We start from the raw sequence: 5,345 nt of genomic DNA on the forward strand, positions 1-5,345 counted from the left end.
TGTGGCTATCGAATAGAAAGAAGATGATTCATGGAGAGTTTAATTCTTGGAAAACAAATCCTAAGAGTTTGGTTATGTAATGTTGTTTGGTGTCTTGTTGGGTGGTCTTCTTTTGCTTTGTATTTGGATGTTGTGACAGGTTTGTATTGAGAGTGTGTCTCTTTCTAATAAAATTTGCCTTCCAAAAAAAAAAAAATTAGCAAATCAACTTATAAAAAAAGTGACATGGCAAAGTTTGGACCCTTGGATTAAAAAGTTAATTTATTTTAGGACCCTTGGATCAATTAATGGTGATTAATTTGCAAATATATCACATGCCGTGCCTCAGGTCTATATATAAAATAGACATCTGCTCTAAAAGACCCTAATTTTGATTCAAGAATACTAAAAGCTTAAGAACGTAAAAGCCATATTCAATTACTCCCGGAATCATGGTTTTTTGGATATGTGTATCCCAATTTCGGAAGTTATCACCATCGTTATCAGCAATTCCTTCGTAAGTCTTATGTTCCTTAATTTCTCATTTTTTTTTGTTTCTATTCTAATTCTTGAATAATCAGATTCGGTAGGGCTTGAATGTGATGAAGTATGAATATAATGAAACTGAGGATGATGATTCGGTAGGGTTTGAATCGTATCTGAACTGGATTTAAGTTAAAACTCCGTAATTGTTAGAGTATGCATATACAAATATAAATTGTTATTGTGAATTTTTATCATGTTGCACCATAATAAAATGAATTAGCTAAAAGAGATATGTGAGTTTTAACTTATCCTATTGCATTTATGTATGGGTTATTTATTATAATCTCTTTATATATTATATTATATTATATTATATTATATATATTTATATTTATATTTATATATATTTATATATATTTTATATATATTATAATAACAAAGTTGAAAATAGATCATTTAAAATTCAAATTATTAATCCTAACCTTTCATTAGCATTAACCTCTATAATTTAGACCATCTAAATTTTCTAATAAAGATTATGACCTCATAATCACTTTGATCAGTTGTTTGATGACTAAATTACCCTTTAATTCCCGTAATTTATGTTTCAATTCTGCACTCCCTAAAACTAGTTTCACCAGCAGAAGTCGTAACCCTAAAATCATCTTCAACGATATACCCAAACACACCTAGCGATCATACAAATATCGTTTCAGTGATTTGTGTTTCAATTTTCCACGCTTTCAATAACATTTACATGTAACAACATCATCTTCATCTTCAAGGAGAAACCCTAACACACCTTGTAAGTATTTATTCGAATTAGGGCTTCTAATGTTAATCCAATAATATATTTTAATTCAATGAGCTGAGACTGGATGATATCCAAAAAGCTCTCCGAATCAATCTTGGACTACTTGAGATGAATTGAGTTAATTTGATTTGTCATATATGTAAATGTTCTTCATTCTTCTAAAAATTCTATTTTACAGATCCTCGTGATGATCTAATTGGGATGGATGTTGCAAGAAAGGTCCATTGCTCATCTCTACTTTTGGTTCAATTTGTAATATTCTTTATTTACTATTATATGTTGGGTCAATGATGCAAGAAGGCTGATCTGTGTTTGGTAGGCTATTGAACATCACAAATATATTATTTCTTTTACTATGCTAGAGCAAGATTTTCTAATAATATAATCATTTCATATGTTTCTTGTGTTTATTATATTATTTATATCGAACAGTGCTTCTTTACCCCAAATCGGCGCATGTTCAGCCCCATAATTAGTGGACGTATCTCCATTGTTGTCGTGTAAATCAGAAATTGATGCTGACGAAACTTTGAAGATGAAAAAATCGCCACCTGAACTATCCTGCGAAAAAGGAAGAACAATTTAGGGATCCATGATGAGAAGTGATGCATGAATAAGAATATTGAATTTGTTAATGAAGATCTTGCCAATAACAACAACAGAGTGCCACGACGATTAGTATTCGGAATCGGTTCATGTGGCTGCTACCAATTCTATCGTTGCTTCAGCAAGAACAAAGGGTGCTGTTGAAAAGGTTAGTTTTTTGCGATTAACAAAGGGTGCTGTTGAAAAGGTTAGCTTTTTTGCGATTATTTTACCTTGACGTGATCTTGAACAAATGTATAATAAACAATAAGTATCTTCAGATTCTTGTGGGTGCCAAATTTTTTAAAAGCATTGCTAAGCCATGTTACGATTGCACCTGTCGACTGTTGTAATATGGTATTCTGAACAAAGATGTGTGTAATCCGCATGCTTATTCACCACGATTTTGTGCTTAGAAAATGATCATCAAACCATAAAATAAGCGTAAAAAGTTACAGGAATACACAAGTAATTGGTGCCTAATAAGCATGAAAATGAATAAAACATCATCCAGAATAAATGTCATATATGTTTGCATCCTGTTTCGAGCTTTTTTAAAAACATCAATTGGGCATATTGAACTGGTTTAATTTTAAATCAACGACCGTCAGTTACAATGTTCACATGTCAGAAGTTCGGTCTAAAAGAATTTTTGTTCAAAACAATGGCTATTCTATTGACTATGTGAGCAGTACCTGATCAGTTTTTTTAAGCTTTATATATTGTTTCTATGCAGGCATGATAAAAAATCAAAGGATTTTTGCCTTCCAGTCCTTCAGAAATTCCTGTTCAGAGAAGTCAGATGTAAGAAATAATTATTTCGTTACTTGCAGCATGCAAAGAGCAATGACGGCCAATCCCTCATCATACGGCAACTACATAACTTGAGCAATAATATAAGCACTATGATCTATTTCTAACAAACTGTCATGTTATCTATGTTACAAAATTTTTTTTTGGCTTGATAAGAATGTCTTTATTTTAGTTTTTACATTTGTTATCTGCAGGGGTGGCAAAATGGGTGGAAAAATGTCTTAGTTTAAGAATGACTTAATTTCAGCACCATTCACGTGTTGCTGAAGTACTGACAATTCCAAATCATATACGGAGTATTTTATACATTGCCTTGGACGTACGTTTTCATTTGATATTGATTACTCCATTACAACAATCTATTTTTTCAAGCTTCTTGGATTTGATAAGAACTTCTTTACTTTAATTTTACATGTAATATTTGTAGGGGTGGCGAATCGTGTAGGTTAGGTAGTTGGTTCCAATTAAACGAGCAATCTCTTAATACAGATTAAAGCGAGTCTGCTGGGCCAACCCAACAAAACCTTTTGTCTCTTGACATGTCTTTTAGAATTAGTGCTTAAAAATGAGTGCAAGACTATAATGCAACAGCGATAAGGTCTTCTCTTGACATCCTTTTCTGTTAATGTATCTTTTGCCAACTTACACATAGCTAAAAAAATGTAAAAAATATGTGCTACTAATTATGATATCGGTTTTGCAGAATAAGATTTGGAGCAGAACTTAGGATAATGATATCGGTTTTACATTATCTTTTATAGGTGAACAGTCCCTTTTATCTTATTGATGATGAATTTTTTTTTTTCTTATACTCATTTCATATCAGCTCATAATGTCTAGGTGACGATTTACAAATCTTGATTCTTAATCATCCTGTTTGGCTGAAGGTATGTATGCATAAACTAATCGAGTTATACTTTATAAGCAATTTGAAGTGGTAATTTCTACTTATGAATATGTTAACTCACGTTATTGACAGTTCAAAAGGAAATAGGTCAAAAATGTTGCATTAGTTGAAAGTTATACATAGTTTATGTGAAGGCATTAAGAACCTTTGTGACCATTTCATAACAGATGCTGAAGTGTTGGGTCTCCCAACCTGTAACTATTTGTAGAGAAAAAGGACATATTTTGACCCGTGACCCAACTCGCCAATCTTTCGCTCCTAATTTAAAAACTGAATATTAACCTTTTTTTTTTTTTTTTTTACAATATTATTTGTTCACGTTGTCTTACCTGAAGTGTTGTTTTTGTTGTGTATTTTGTATCACCAAATGGATGGACTATAATTACTCATGACCATTGAATGGGTATTGTAAATACTCATATTTTATCTGTTTGTTTTGCTCCTGCTATGTATAATGCATCACGAAAACGATGGACTTAAATACTCATATTTAACATGGGTCAATTTGGGTTAAAAAAAAGGAAGATAACATCATGAATTTAAACAGGGAAGATAATAAATGGGTTATGTTTGATGTCAAGTAGGGCAATGCAGTAAAGCGAAAAAAAATAGCATAGAAGTACAAGAGCCAAATGGGTCAGAAGGTTGAAAATGATTCAAACTCAACTTTTTTAGATTAGATGGAAAACTTAGGCTGGGATTTGGAATTGAATCTTGGGCTGAGATTTAGAATTCAATCTTAGGATGGGATCTGGCATTAAATTTTACTCTGGGTTTTGTTTTCGTGTTTATATGTTCTTTTTCAGTTTTTGAACTAATTACTTTATTTGTGCCACAATGTTTACTTTGTTTTTGGATCAAATTGTTCATAATGTTTACCTTGCAGGTCAAAAAATGTTACCAGCGCTTTGTTTGAACGTTTACGTGTCTTATCAGTCTTCTATTGCTAAAAAATGGTGAACAATTGCTGCACCATTTGGAGATGGACCTAACATGGTGGGTTTTTACCTAGGCAAAAGTATTACTAAGCAAAGTTGTGCAATCAGACAATTTTTTGTATAATCATTGCAGTGATGTAATGACACTTCGTATATGTATAAAGAATAGCCATCAATAATTCGTAGTCGCGTAGTGCGTACCTTTTAATCTTGTTATTATACCATTACTGAAACTGTTTTAGTTTCTTAACCACATAACAAATACCATATGAAGTATAATTATTTTGACAATTCAAGTTTAATTCGTCCTTAAAAAAATCTCGCGAATTCGCGGGTCTTAAGCTAGTTTTATAATTAAAGCGTACATTAATTTTATTATTCGTATAAGAGTATAGCTATAAACATTCATAATACATAATATTCAGATATTATGTTCTAATTACTTCTAATTATGCATACAGATTGTTGTAACATCTTTGGATTAATTGTTATTGTTATTTTCATTCTAATTCTGATTCCAATCTAAATCTACTTACTAACATCTCTGTAATAAGTTTTTCCAGGTTCACTTTCTTTCATACGATTGAAGTCCAAATAAATTAAAAAAGCGCATTACCTTTAATTAGTATAGTAGAAGGTGTAACATCCCGCGTTTTTCCGTTAAATTTATTTTAACGCCGTCTTTTTTTTTAGATAATATCTTTCGTTAGCTAAATTCGTACCTTTCATTAACTAACGTTCTTAATATTTCCGATATTCGATTATAAGATCTCTCGTTAATGTGCGTTTTTAAAAATATTCGTTCGGTTAATTCTCGCACTCG

At 31.4% G+C, this 5,345-nt stretch overlaps 1 long non-coding RNA gene across 4 annotated transcripts; it reads left to right on the plus strand.

The window, feature by feature from the left end:
- Nucleotides 1-1,075: 1,075 nt before the first annotated feature.
- Nucleotides 1,076-4,737, plus strand: LOC139898003 (uncharacterized). 4 transcript variants are annotated; one of them, XR_011776851.1, is made up of 8 exons: nt 1,076-1,270; nt 1,458-1,498; nt 1,712-2,072; nt 2,601-2,996; nt 3,105-3,275; nt 3,381-3,438; nt 3,518-3,564; nt 4,471-4,737. It is a non-coding gene; the product is annotated as an uncharacterized lncRNA (long non-coding RNA). The 4 variants fall into 4 exon arrangements; XR_011776852.1 differs by having other exon boundaries at nt 1,077-1,270; nt 1,458-1,594; nt 1,712-2,033; nt 4,471-4,736; XR_011776850.1 differs by having other exon boundaries at nt 1,078-1,270; nt 1,712-2,033; nt 3,504-3,564; nt 4,471-4,735.
- Nucleotides 4,738-5,345: the final 608 nt, after the last annotated feature.

This window comes from Rutidosis leptorrhynchoides, chromosome 3 (assembly GCF_046630445.1).
Source record: "Rutidosis leptorrhynchoides isolate AG116_Rl617_1_P2 chromosome 3, CSIRO_AGI_Rlap_v1, whole genome shotgun sequence".
Classification (NCBI taxonomy): domain Eukaryota; kingdom Viridiplantae; phylum Streptophyta; class Magnoliopsida; order Asterales; family Asteraceae; genus Rutidosis; species Rutidosis leptorrhynchoides.